Below are 14,453 nucleotides of genomic sequence, written 5' to 3'. Positions count from 1 at the left end.
TTCATCCAATGGCATAATACTGTGTCATCCATAATAATACCGGGTTATTGTATACACTGCATGGCATTTTGTTCATTCTTTAGAGCTCTAAGAAAGATTACATCAGTTGTAAGCCAGTTGTAACCAGCTGTAACCACTCCAACCACATAGGAGGAGAAATACCTTATTTCTGAAAGAAAAATGTCACTCTCTAGTGAAAGCAAGGAGTTGCAATTTTGATCTTTTCCACATAGCAGATCCAAGTAGAGAGGAATGTTGATACTTCCAAGACGAAGAAGAAAAATTAACATGTTTTGAAGACCACCTCCATCTGTAGGCTTCCTCTACATATTTGCTAATGGAAACGCATAAACTGCCTCATTCCGTCTAAATAGGCCTAGTCTACAGTAAAATACTATTTTTTTGCACATCCTAACTATCAGATACATTGATTATGTCTCCAGTTTCTTATTGAAAACGAAATCATGTGTGGCACAGTGATGTAGGTGGCTTGTGAGTGGATGGGGGAAGTCATTTGAATGGCGAGGAAGGAACACTTGTACCCATGAAGACCAACATAAACACGGTTACAGTGACAAGATGAGAGCGAGATTTAACCGTTCATAACTCCTTAGCTGAGAGAGAGCCCCAAAAACGTCTTGTTTTAACAGAGAAATAAATGGTTGCCTATAAGTGTAAGGAATAAACACACCACCTCTCAATCAATAACCTACATGTAAATACATAATAACAACACTGTCACTACATTTACATTCATATTAACCAGCACATGCAATGACTTTAGATTTTTCAGGTTTTCACATGTTCAAATGTATCTGTGTGCCATACTGCTACCCGGATGTCACCCCCCAACGCAATCTGTGCACACCCCCCCCCCCCCCTTTCCCCTCCTCCGTCATTTCTCCCTCCCATCTGCTGAATCTTTCTCCACTCTTTATTCCTTGACGCCGCTAATTCCACCCTTCTTTTTTGCCCTCTCCATGTTCTCTGTGTCCTCTCACGTCCAGGCCAGCGTGGTGTCAGACACCTTGGTAGCTGACAGACCAGGGTTGCGGGCAGCTGAGGAAAAAATGTAGGTGAACAAACCAGCCATCAAAGGGACCATCCTTCAGACCTAATATTGATTATTTGGAGAAATGTATTTACAAATGATTAAAGCTATAGTTTGGTTCCAGCTAGTTTGATGGACCGATAAATGACCGAGGAGCATGTGAAATTTGTTTATTAGTTCCAAGACTAGGTTAAAGCACATTCTTGTAGTTCTGGTACTGCGTAAGATCACGATATTACAATAACTGAAAACAATAACTGAACAACACAATTTCCCACCAGCATTGAGCTATTACTGCAGCTAATCAGCCTGAGGAGGCTGTCATTCCATGCCAGGGGACGGTTACATTGATCCCATTAGTGGACATACCTGGGAGTCTGTGACCGGTCATCAATGGCACTTTCACTCTCATTTTAAGGGGTCTATGCCCACTGTCAAGTCAAACCTGGAATAAACAGGATACACTAAACTCCATGGCTGAAAGGGAGACCAGTTTGGAAGGAAGAATACAGTTCAATGAGGTCAAGCAAATCTTAGAAATCACAGGAATTTGAAGCACAGAAATATTTTCTCAATTTCTGTGCCATTGGCAAAGAACACTTTATAGCAGCCAGAAAAAGATCATGAGAAAACCACAAGTTATTATGGCACATCATTTGTATTGCTAGGTGTTGCATCACATTAAGCTTACAGGACTCATGGGTTCATCTATGGAAAAGATGACTGAGTGACACGGCAAGATGATTAATGTAGCAGAAGGAATCTGGATAGGAACTGAAGGTGTGATTTGCAGGGTTGAGGAATACTTGCCGAAATGTGCACTCCCGCCCCTGAATGATGTTTCACTTGCCGCCAATACCAACAACAACAACCAGTAATGGGGATGACAGCATCCTCTGTTGGAGAAAAATATTACTGTAACTCTCAACATATCACTTCCCATCTTTATAAAGGAACATCTCATTTTACCATCTAAAACTCATAAAATGATCTTTACTCATATTTATCATCTATTGTTCCTCACAGTATAGCTATATCATCTGTGAGGGGAAGATTGCAATATTAACAGTCAAGACATTGACACTATTTCAATGTGTATCCAAAATAGACATGTTATTAAATATTCTAATCTGCTTACTGAGGTGATATAGGGCATTCATGTGTTTTACGTTATTATAAAATGGCAAGATAAGATACTACGGTAATTGTGTATTTAAACTAGACATGCTGGAATTATTTCAGAAAAACGTATAACAAGGGCAATTAACAGCAAGCAGTGATTTATGAGAACACACAAATCACACACTTAAATCAGCCGCACATTATCATAATTTTTGTCAGCTGATCCTACACATGTTGCTGGAACTGCCAGACCTGTCTCTCGCCAGTTGCCTCGGCAACAAGCTGTGCAGAATACAGATGAAGAGGCTGTCGAGGGTCTGTGACACTGATAAAGATCCCACTGTTTCATGAGAAAAGACAAGCCGTGTTACATCTTCACATGTAGCAAGGACTCAGGAAGCGAAATTTTGTGTGTGTGTGTTTGAGTGAAAGACTGAGTGTATGTGTGTGTTTGTGTGTGTGTGAGAGAGAGAGTGTGTGTTTGTGTGTGTTTGTTTGTGAGAGAGAGAGTGTGTGTTTGTGAGACAGAGAGTGTGTGTCTTTGATTGTGTGTGTGAGACAGAGTGCGAGAGAGGGAGAGAGAGTGTGAGTGTGTATGTGTGTGAGAGAGAAATAGAGATATGAAGAGGTTGCAACTCTAATGGGTTCAATGAAGTATGTATAATTGTTTAATTTGTAACAGAATTGGCTTATTAATTCAATGTACTTTGTATATTTATTATGATAATGTTACAGGATGTTCTCTAATGTCATACATTAGTTTCTCGCCCTTAGGGTTCTAAAAGGCAGTAATGTAAAGTACTTAAGTAAAAATACATTAAAGTACTACTTAAGTAGTTTTTTGAGGTATCTGTACTTTACTTTACTATTTATATTTTTGGCCACTTTTACAACACTACAATCCTAAAGAAAATAATGTACTTTTCACTTAATACATTTTCCCTGACACTCAAAAGTACTTGTTACATTTTGACAGGAAAATGGTCACATTCACACACTCATCAACAGAACGTCCCTGGTCATCCCTACTGCCTCTGATCTGGGGGACTCGCTAAACACAAGTGCTTTGTTTTTAAATTATGACTGATTGTTGGAGTCTGCCCCTGGCTATCCGTGAATAAAAAGAGTAAAATTGTGCCCTCTGGTTTGCTTAATATACGGAACATGAAATTATTTATACTTTTACTTTGGATACTTAAGTACATTTGAGCAATTACATTTACTTAAGTACATTTAAAACCAAATACTTTTAGACTTTTACTCAAGTAGTATTTTACTGGGTGACATTCACTTTTACTTGAATCATTTTCAATCAAGGTATCTTTACTTTTACTGAAGTATGACGATTGACTAGTTCCCCCACCACTGCTAAAAGGGTAATTCGGCTGTCTCCATAGGAGAAACCTGTTTGGTTCCATGTAGAACCCTTTTTGGTTCCGGAATCTACATGGAACCCAAAAGTGCTCTACCTGGAACCAAATAGGTTAACCAAAGGGTTCTCCTATATGGATTGCTGGATAAACCCTTAAGATTCTAGATAGCACCTTTTTTTCTAAGAGTGTAGGTGGTCAACCTCTTTGCGATAGGGGGCAGCATTTTCACTTTTGGATAAATAGCTTGCCCAATTTCAACTTCCTGCTACTCATGCCAAGAATATAAGATATGCATATTATTAGTATACTTGGATAGAAAACACTGAAGTTTCTAAAACTGTTTGAATCATGTCTGTGAGTATAACAGAACCTACAGTGGGGCAAAAAAAGTATTTAGTCGAATTGTGCAAGTTCTCCCACTTAAAAAGATGAGAGAGGCCTGTAATTTTAATCATAGGTACACTTCAACTATGACAGACAAAATGAGAAAAAAAATCAGTGGTGGGGGAACTAGCCACAATTGGTGGCTGACTAAATACTTTTTTGCCCCACTGTATGTAGCAGGCAAAACCCAGAGGACTAACCATTCAGAAAAAAATTGAGGTCACTGTCTATTCAATGCGTTTTCATTGGGGAACTAGATTTCTAAGGCACTTGTTTGCAGTTCCTACCGCTTCCACTGGATGTCACCAGTCTTTGGAAAATGGTTGAGGTTATTCCTTTGTGAAATGAAGAAGTACGGCCATCTTGAAACAGTGTAACACTGTTGAGAGTTGCGCAAGTCTTGAAAAGTAGCGTTAGTTTGTTGTTGTCCTGTATTGAAAACAGATAGGCCCGTCTTCAATTTGATTGATTATTAACGTTTAAAAATACCTAAAGTTGTATTACAAAAGTAGTTTGAAATGTTTTGGCAAAGTTTACAGGTAACTTTTGAAATATTTTGTAGTGACGTTGCGCAAATTGGAAGCTGTTTTTTTCTGGATCAAACGCACCAAATAAATGGACATTTTGGTTATATATGGACGGAATTAATCGAACAAAGGGACCATTTCTGATGTTTATGGGACATATTGGAGTGCCAACAAAAGAAGCTCGTCAAAGGTAAGGCATGATTTATATTTTATTTCTGCATTTTGTGTAGCGCCTGCAGGGTTGAAATATTCTTTCTCGCTTTGTTTACTGTTGTATTATCATCAGATAATAGCTTCTTATGCTTTCGCCGAAAAGCCTTTTTGAAATCTGACGTTGGCTGGATTCACAACGAGTGTAGCTTTAATTTGGTACGTTACGTGTGTGATTTAATGAAAGTTTTTTATAGCATTTTATTTGAATTTGGCGCTCTGCATTTTCCCTGGCAATTAGCCAGGTGGTACATTTGTGTCCCGCCTATCCCAGAGCGGTTTTAAGGCAGTAATGATCCCCACTCTTGGAAAAAAGTTCCACTTGTCATAAAGGGTTCTATGGCTTGTCACCCTAGAACCCTTTCCAGGTAGAACCTGTTCACCCAACATGTTTTTTGAATATGTTTTCCGGTATTTTACAAATGTTCCATCTTGAGAATAAATCACTTTTCTACCGGGTACCCCGGTATTTCCCGCCACAAACGGAAGTGTCATTCTAGAGCATAAAACATGTACAGTAAATGTCTGAATTCGATTAGAGCTTTGTACGGCATAACAATTCAAACCTGATGCTTCATTACCTTAGCCTGATGAGCCATACATTAAAAACATTTATGAGTCCAAGCCCAAAAAATCCCAAATGATTGTGCTGTTATCCAATACATAGCCTATGATATATAGGCTAATGCTACCGCACCTTATGCATGACAGGAAAATATAAAAGCCCATAGATGTAGCTATGCTCTCTTAGGTAAGTAAATGAAACAAGCTCCATGGGGCTCCATCGTTTGTGTGGGATGACATGTTTACTGTTGCCTTGTTTTTAAATATAATAGGCACTATTTTACATTTTTATAATTAGTAGGCTGATGCATATATAGCCTTAGCCGACCCCATTCTGTATATTTCTGGCGCCTCTTTTGACACTGTGTTAACTAACCTCCAGACGAGCTTCAATGCCATACAACTCTCCTTCCGTGGCCTCCAACTGTTCTTAAATGCAAGTAAAACTAAATGCATGCTTTTCAATCGATCGATTTGGTCGCCTCTACTTCCACTTCTCTGCTGCCAATGATTGGAACGAATTGCAAAAATCACTGAAGCTGGAGACTCATATCTTCCTCACTAGCTTTAAGCACCAGCTGTCAGAGCAGCTCACAGATCACTGCACCTGTACATAGCTCATCTGTAAACAGCCCATATATCTACCTCATCCCCATACTGTATTTATTTATTCATCTTGCTCCTTTGCACCCCAGTATGTCTACTTGCACATTCATCTTCTGCACATCTACCATTCCAGTGTTTAATTGCTATATTGTAATTACTTCGCCACCATGGCCTATTTATTGCCTTAACTCCCTCATCTTAACTCATTTGCACTCACTGTATATAGACTTTTTGTTTTATTTCTTCTACTGTATGTTAAGTTTATTCCATGTGTAACTCTGTGTTGTTTTATGTGTCGAATTGCTATGCTTTATCTTGGCCAGGTCACAGTTGCAAATGAGAACTTGTTCTCAACTAGCCTACCTGGTTAAATAAAGATATAAAATAAAATATACAACCTGAGTCTACAAAACATTAGGAACATCGGCTTTTTCCATGACTGCAACTCGGTATTCGGAAGGTGTCTGATGTTTTGTACACTCAATGTATACAGTGCCTTCATAAAATATTCATACCCCTTGACTTAATCCACATTTTGTATTAGTCTGGATTAAATATTTTCATCACCCATCTACAGCCAATAGCCCACAATGGCAAAGTGAAAACATGTTTTTAGATATTATTGCAAATTTATTGAAAATTAAATACAGAAATATCTAATTTACATAAGTATTCACACCCCTGAGTCAATACTTTGCGATTACAGCTTTGGTTCATCTTTAGGTAGGTCTGTATCAGCTTTGCACATCTGAATTCTTCCTTGCATTCTTCCTTGCAGATTTTCTCAAGATCTGTTAATAATTTCTTATGGCAGTATTGAGTAGCTTTGATGAATAAAGTTGCCCAGAGTAAACTGCCTGCTACTCAGGCCCAGAAGCTAAGATATGCATATTATTTGTAGATTTGGATAGACAACAATCTGAAGTTTCTAAAACTGTTTGGGTGATGTCTGTGAGTATAACAGAACTCATATGGCAGGCAAAAACCTGAGAAAAAAATCCACCAAGAAGTGGGAAAGCTGAGGTTTGTAGGTTTTCAAGTCTTTGCCTATCCAATATACAGTGTCAAATTTGATCCGATTACACTTCCTAAGACTTCCACTAGATGTCAACAGTCTTTAGAACCTGGTTTCAGGCTTCTACTGTGAAGGGGGAGCGAATAAGAGCTGTTTGACTAAGAGGTCTGGCAGAATGCCATGAGCCAAGTCAGGCAGGCGACCATGAGAGCGAGTTGCGTTCCTTTTTATTTCTGAAGACAAATTAATTTTCCGGTTGAAACATTATTGAAGATTTATGTTAAAAACATCCTAAAGATTGATTCTATACATCGTTTGACATGTTTCTACGAACTGTAACAATTTTTTTTTGACTTTTCGTCTGGACTAAGTGCCTGTGCCTCGTGAATTTGGATTTGAACTAAACGCGCAAACAAAAAGGAAGTATTTGGACATAAATTATGGACTTTATCGAACAAAACAAACATTTATTGTGGAACTGGGATTCCTGGGAGTGCATTCCGATGAAGATCAAAGGTAAGTTAATATTTATAATGCTATTTCTGACTTCTGTTGACTCCACAACATGGCGGGTATCTGTATGGCTTGTTTTGGTGCCTGAGCACTGTACTCAGATTATTACATGGTGTGCTTTTTCCATAAAGCTTTTTCGAAATCTGACACAGCGGTTGCATTAATTAAGGAGAAGTATATCTATAATTCTGTGCATAACATTTGTATTTTCATCAACATTTATGATGAGTATTTCTGTAAATTGATGTGGCTCTCTGCAAAATTACCAGATGTTTTGGAAGCAAAACATTACTGAACATAACGCGCCAATGTAAACTGAGAATTTTGGATATAAATATGAACTTTATCGAACAAAACTTACATGTATTGTGTAACATGAAGTCCTATTAGTGTCATCTGATGAAGATCATCAAAGGTTAGTGATTCATTTTATCTCTCTTTCTGCTTTTTGTAACTCCTCACTATGGCTGGAAAAATGGCTGTGTTTTTCTGTGACTTGGCGCTGACCTAACATAATCACATGGTATGCTTTCTTCATAAAGCTTTTTTGAAATCGGACATTGTGGTGGGATTAACAACAAGTTTATCTTTAAAATGGTGTATAATACTTATATGTTTGAGGAATTTTAATTATGAGATTTCTGTTTGAATTTCACTGGCTGTTGTCAAATCGATCCCGTTAATGGGATTTCAGCCATAAGAAGTTTTAAGTTAGATGGGACATTTTTTCAATTTCTCAATGATAGAGACCACTGTGCCCTTGGAAACTTTCAACAATCTAGAAATTGTTTTATACCCATCCCCAGATATATGCCTCATCACAAATCTCAGAGATCTACTGACAGTTCCTTGGACTTCATGATATCGTTTCTGCTCTGACATGAACTGTCAACTGTGGGACCTTACTGTATATAGACGGGCGTGTTTCTTTCTAAATCATGTCAAAACAGTTGAATTACCCCCAGGTGGACTCCAATCAAGTTGTAGCGACATCACAAGGATGATCAAAGGAAATTGGATGTACCTGAGCTTAATTAAAAAAGTATTTAGTCAGCCACCAATTGTGCAAGTTCTCCCACTTAAAAAGATGAGAGGCCTGTAATTTTCATCATAGGTGCACTTCAACTATGACAGACAAAATGAGAAATAAAAAATCCAGAAAATCACATTGTAGGATTTTTAATGAATTTATTTGCAAATTATGGTGGAAAATAATTATTGATGTTGAGATGTGTCTGTTACTTGAACTCTGTGAAGCATTTATTTGGGCTGCAATTTCTGAGGCTGGTAACTCTAATTAACTTATCCTCTGCAGCAGAGGTAACTCTGGGTCTTCCTTTCCTGTGGTCGTCCTTATAAGAGCCAGTTTCATCACAGCGCTTTCTGTTCTTTTTGCGACTGCACTAGAAGAAACTTTCAAAGTTCATGAAATGTTCCGTATTGACTGAACTTCATGTCTTAAAGTAATGATGGACTGTCGTTTCTCTTTGCTTATTTTAGCTGTTCTTGCCATAATATGGACTTGGTCTTTTACCAAATAGGGCTATCACAACACAATTTATTGGCTCAAAGGCATTAAGAAGGAAAGAAATGCCAAAAATGTACTTTTAACAAGGCACACCTGTTAATTGAAATGCATTCCAGGTGACTACCTCATGAGGCTGGTTGAGAGAATGCCAAGAGTGTGTACAGCTGTCATGAAGGCAAAGGGTGGCTATTTGAAGAATCTCAAATATAAAATATATTTTGATTTGTTTAAAACTTTTTTGGGTTACTACATGATTCCATATGTGTTATTTCATAGTTTTGATGTCTTCACTATTATACTACAATGTAGAAAATAGTAAAAAATAAAGACAAACCCTTGAATGAGTAGGTGTTCTAAAGTTTTTGACTGGTAGTCTATCGTCCATCCATTCATCTGTGTACACTACATGACCAGAAGTATGTGGACACCTGTTCATCGAACATCTCATTCCAAAATAATGGTTATTAATATGGAGTTGGTCCCCCCCTGTGCTGCTATAACAGCCTCCACTCTTCTGGGAAGGCTTTCCACTAGATGTTGGAACATTGCTTGTTGAAAGTCACTAAGCTCTTCTGTAAGGCCATCCTACTGCCAATGTTTGTCTTTGGAGATTGATTGGCTGTGTGCTTGATTTTATACACTTGTCAGCAACGGGAGTGGCTGAAATATCTGAATCCACTAACTTGAAGGGTGTCCACATACCTTTGTGTACATAGTATATATGGTATTGATGGAAAGAGAAAGACAGAGAGCTCACGTGCGTGCACTGATTTGAAGCAATGATTTTCGAGTGATGCGTTTTAAAACTCTGCAGCTGCAAAAATATATATCTTTACAATAATAAAAAAATATTTGACCCCCGAAAGTTAGATGGAGATGTGTAAATTAGAAGCGCATTCAGTCCTTATTTTACTGTAGCATATTATGCTGCAGCAATTGTAGGCCTACCTGTCACAAGACAAAGATTGACCATGATGAGATGATACATGCATTGTGAACTGCACTACATGATGAGATGCGCCGTCTTTCCCCCAGCCTAAGCATTGATCATGTAGATAGAAGAGAGAAGGCCATAGATAGAGAAGTCAGATTTAGGAATTGCATATCATTTAACAGTTCCATTTCACATTCATATAAATAGTTTATTATAATTTACCGGTTTCTTGCAGTTAGTTATCCCAGGATAAGGGAGCGGGTTTGGGCTGGAAATATTGGTAAATCTGGTTCCCGCTATTCAACCCTAATGTTGAACCCTTGTCTCTCTAGAATGAAAAGGTGACAGACAAAAAGGTGAAATAATATGATGACACTTGACATACCTTGTTATTCTGGTGTCGTTCATGAATTTGTAAAACATTGATGCATTTCAAAATATTGCACATGATTACTGTGCTCTGACAGAAGGCAACAATAACTCCGTCATGCTTCACAAATACTTAGCTTTTCCCTTGTTACAAGTGTTGGTTATTGACTCTAAGTATGCACACTAGGAGGAATAAAATCATGAATTAATACATTCATTAATGAAATAGGTTACACACCTACATGGATGGGTCTTGCTGAAATGATTATGTTTAAATTGTGAAACATATCATGCCAATAATGGAGATTTAGCTTTTGTGTTGCTTTACTCAAATGTAATGTCAACCCGAAATGCTTCCCTGTTATGAAACAATAGAAACTGAATTATGAGGCATGTACAAAATAATGAAAATGTATGCCTTTTCATTTCTAGATGCAATTAGGGAACATGGGCAACTGGAAATGGTACTCCCAAACTTTCAGATTTAACCCCACTTTTATTTAGAGTAAACACACCAAACTGAAGAAAAAAAGACTAATAATTTCATGTTTCATAATTTTTTCACTGTTTAATGTAATGAAGTTCATATTTAACCATTTTAAAAAAAACTATTTTTAGCTCTTCTCTTATGTGGAGGAGAGATGAATGAATCATACGCACATGTACGTGAATTAAGATGCCAACCTTGTGACCTTGGCAATGTAATTCCCAGGAGTTAATCTCTCTGCATTTAGTTTTTAATTTACTTCAGGTTACCAAGGAAACAAACCAAATGGAATTCTACCGAGTCTCTTTTTTTGCAGTTCGTTGTGTCCTATTCTCTTCAGTACATTTCTCTGAGAATAACATTAAACGAGACAAACATGAATATGCTCAAGGAGAAAAACATCAAGCAATGGAAGGGAATTCTTACTGTGGGAGATATTTTTTTTTACTTTAACCAAAAGAAATGGGAAATGCACAAAAGGTGCAAAACAAAAGCTTAGCCTAAATAAGTATAGGCTGTAGGCCTACTTTAAAGTTGTACTTGAATAGTTTTTGAGGGGGTATCTGTACTTTACTATTCCTATTTTTGGCAACTTTTACTATTACTTCACTACATTCCTAATGAAAATAATGTACTTTTTACTCCATACAATTCCCTGGCACTCCAAAAGTACTTGAATGCTTAACAGGACAGGAAAATGGTCCAATTCCCCTAAGTATCAAGACAACATCGCTGGTCATCCCTACTGCCTCTGATCTGACGAATTAACTAAACACACATGCTTCATTTGTAAATTATGTCTTGGAGTGTTGGACTATCCATAAATACATTTTTAAAAACAAGAAAATTGTGCCTTCTAGTTTGCTTAATATAAGGAATTTGAAAAAATGTATAATTTTACTTTACTTTTTATACTTAAGTATATTTACAACCAAATACTTTGACTTTTACTCAAGTAGTATCTTACTGGGTGAATTTCACTTTTACTAGAGTCATTTTCTATTAAGTTATCTTTACCGTTGTGACAATTGGGTTCTTTTTCCACCAATGAGTATAGATTAATGTGTGTACATTTGTATGTGAATGCATTTCTGAACTTGTTAGGGGACCAAGCACCACAGATGCTGGAGCCCTCTTGTTCTTGGTAGGGTACAAGATATTAGGAAAACTAAATATTATGTAAGAAAATGTAATACACCCACCCACAACTTTCATTATCACACAAAGTCAGGACCGATCATCTTGAAAAGCGTAGGTTTGTGGGCAGTATAAAAAAGAATCCAACAAACAACCTTATAACAAACACATGACTAAATCTATAAATATGCCCTAATCTAAATATCTCTGGGTTAATATTGTCTCTTTCAGTAAAAGGTTGGTAGCTTCGACGTTTACATTTGTATAGTTCTGTCCCCTTAGGTTAGGCTGCAAGACTCATTATCAATAGGCAAACTCTGACAACATACACTAAAAAACAGTAAGACTTTATAGTCATTGCTGTCACAGTATTTTCAGTTTATTGTGTAATATCATAACATGGCAGCAGGGGGCATTATAGTAAACATATTTAAAGCTGGACAGACTAGTGTGTTGACCTAAACGGTATACCTTTTATGGGCATGAAGAGGATGTGAGTTGATTTTGGCAAAGGTAAGAAACAAGGTAGGATTCCAATCATTTTGAATAATGAAATATAACCCGATTATGAAAATGAGATTAGTTCAACTGTCTTTCCTTACTATAATCAAAGAAGCAAATGGCTACATGAACAGACAAAACTGTTGTGAGTAAAAGAGAGAAAAAACCCACACAGTACAGTACATGCATATATTATGTCACTACCAATACTGTACTCAGATACAACACTCTACTAATTGAGACATTTCCTCCTTATTTCACTCCAGTTTGGGGTTGTTGTCGAGTTGCTCACACATCATTGACTGCTGTGACATGCAGATGCTAACCAGTGAGATGTGTCTGTGTACAATTGGGATAGCAGCAGCAGGACACAACAAGCATGAGTCACAGCCCTCAGCCCTTTGCCTAGCACTTGTCAGTGACATGCGCTCAGCCAACCGTCTATGAAGTAATGTTTTCTTAATTATGCTTTAATTGCTTTGTGAAATTGCCGAGTCAAGCACCGACAAATTGTTCGTGTCATTTACAGCCAAGCTATTATTATTATTATTATTTTCACGCCGGGGCTGTCAATGCAGTTACTTTGCACTCTGCAGTTTGTAACACATTAGCCCTAATGGTTAGGGCTGAACAACAAAATGGGAGGGTTGATGTTTGACCTGTGTTCGGGGTTTGAGGAGGATGACTGATGTCCTAATATGGATGTAAACATTTTTATTATACAAACAGATTCACCTATTTTTGTTTTTGGTTTGTTAAAACGCATCACAATACAAGCCTTTTACCAGATAGGGGTGCTGAAGAAGACACATGGCTAGAACTTTGACTATATAGCCTAATGGCTGACCACGTAACATATAGTAATGCAAAACCTGCTGAATTCTTCGGGAAGAGAATATGGAGAAAACTGAACCACCAAATGCTGTAACATATGCACTCTGTTTATTTGGCTGATTGGTGATGTCACTTCCTCACCAAAATCTCATATATACTTTCAAAAATGCCATCCCAATTCTTATTGTAGTTATATGTCACGCCCTGGTCTAAGTATTTTGTGTTTTTCTTCATGTATTGGGTCAGGCCAGGGTGTGGCATGGAGTTTTTCTATTGTGGTGTGTTTTGTCTGGGGGTTTTGGTGTGTATGTTAGTGGGATTGTAGCTTAGTAGGGTGTTCTAGGAAAGTCTATGGCTGTCTGGAGTGGTTCTCAATCAGAGGCAGGTGGTTATCGTTGTCTCTGATTGGGAACCATATTTAGGCAGCCATATTCTTTGGTTGTATTGTGGGTGATTGTCCTTAGTGTCTTGATGTCCTTATTCTGTGGTAGTTTGCACCAGTTTAGGCTGTTTCGGTTTTCATTACGTTTATTGTTTTGTTGAGTTTGTATTTTGATTCGTGTTACGTTGTTTTATTAAACATGGATCGAAATCTACACGCTGCAGTTTGGTCCGACTCTCCTTCACCAATAGAAAACCGTTACATTATATTTCTCTCCTGGGCTTGGTTCTGGTCTCGGGAGGCAGTCCAAAGACAATTATGGATATCTGTGCACATAATTAATTGCACAATAAATCATTTTCAATCTCCAGTGTTTCTCAGAGACAAAGACTTCCATTGCTAAGTAATTTACCAAATATGATTATCTTCCAATGGCAGTAGGTCGAGGAATAAGCTTCATCCCTAAAACAGAAAACAAAGACACAGCTCTGTACCGGAGTCCAATATGACAGTAATCGTAAAACCATACAAGCGGGTGGAGGAAAGCTTACCGTGATCTCAAAGCTGAAATTATAGGTACCGCATAAGAACAAAAACCTCACAAGACTTTTGTGTAAGACACAATTACACTGAAATGTAACCCCACATATTATTGAACCAAAAATACGTATGATAAAAAGGACCTTTTGAAAGAGTTGTGTTTCTGATGAATATAGACAATGGTCAGGGCGTTATGAAAACCAACGTATGACCCATAAATTGAACTATTGACCTTCAGGACCATGTCTCGGAGAACATCTTTAGTGGGCAATAGAATAAAACAACTCCAACAATTGGGCGTAACAGTGGTGGACAGTTTTTATGTCCAGGTTTGCAGTGTGTTAACACATGATTTCCCAGATCTGCTTCTTCTAAG

The sequence above is a fragment of the Oncorhynchus nerka genome, linkage group LG5, assembly GCF_034236695.1.
Source record: "Oncorhynchus nerka isolate Pitt River linkage group LG5, Oner_Uvic_2.0, whole genome shotgun sequence".
In the NCBI taxonomy this organism is placed as follows: Eukaryota; Metazoa; Chordata; class Actinopteri; order Salmoniformes; family Salmonidae; genus Oncorhynchus; species Oncorhynchus nerka.
The sequence above is the reverse complement of the archived record's forward strand: the minus strand, read 5'-3'. Positions refer to the sequence as shown.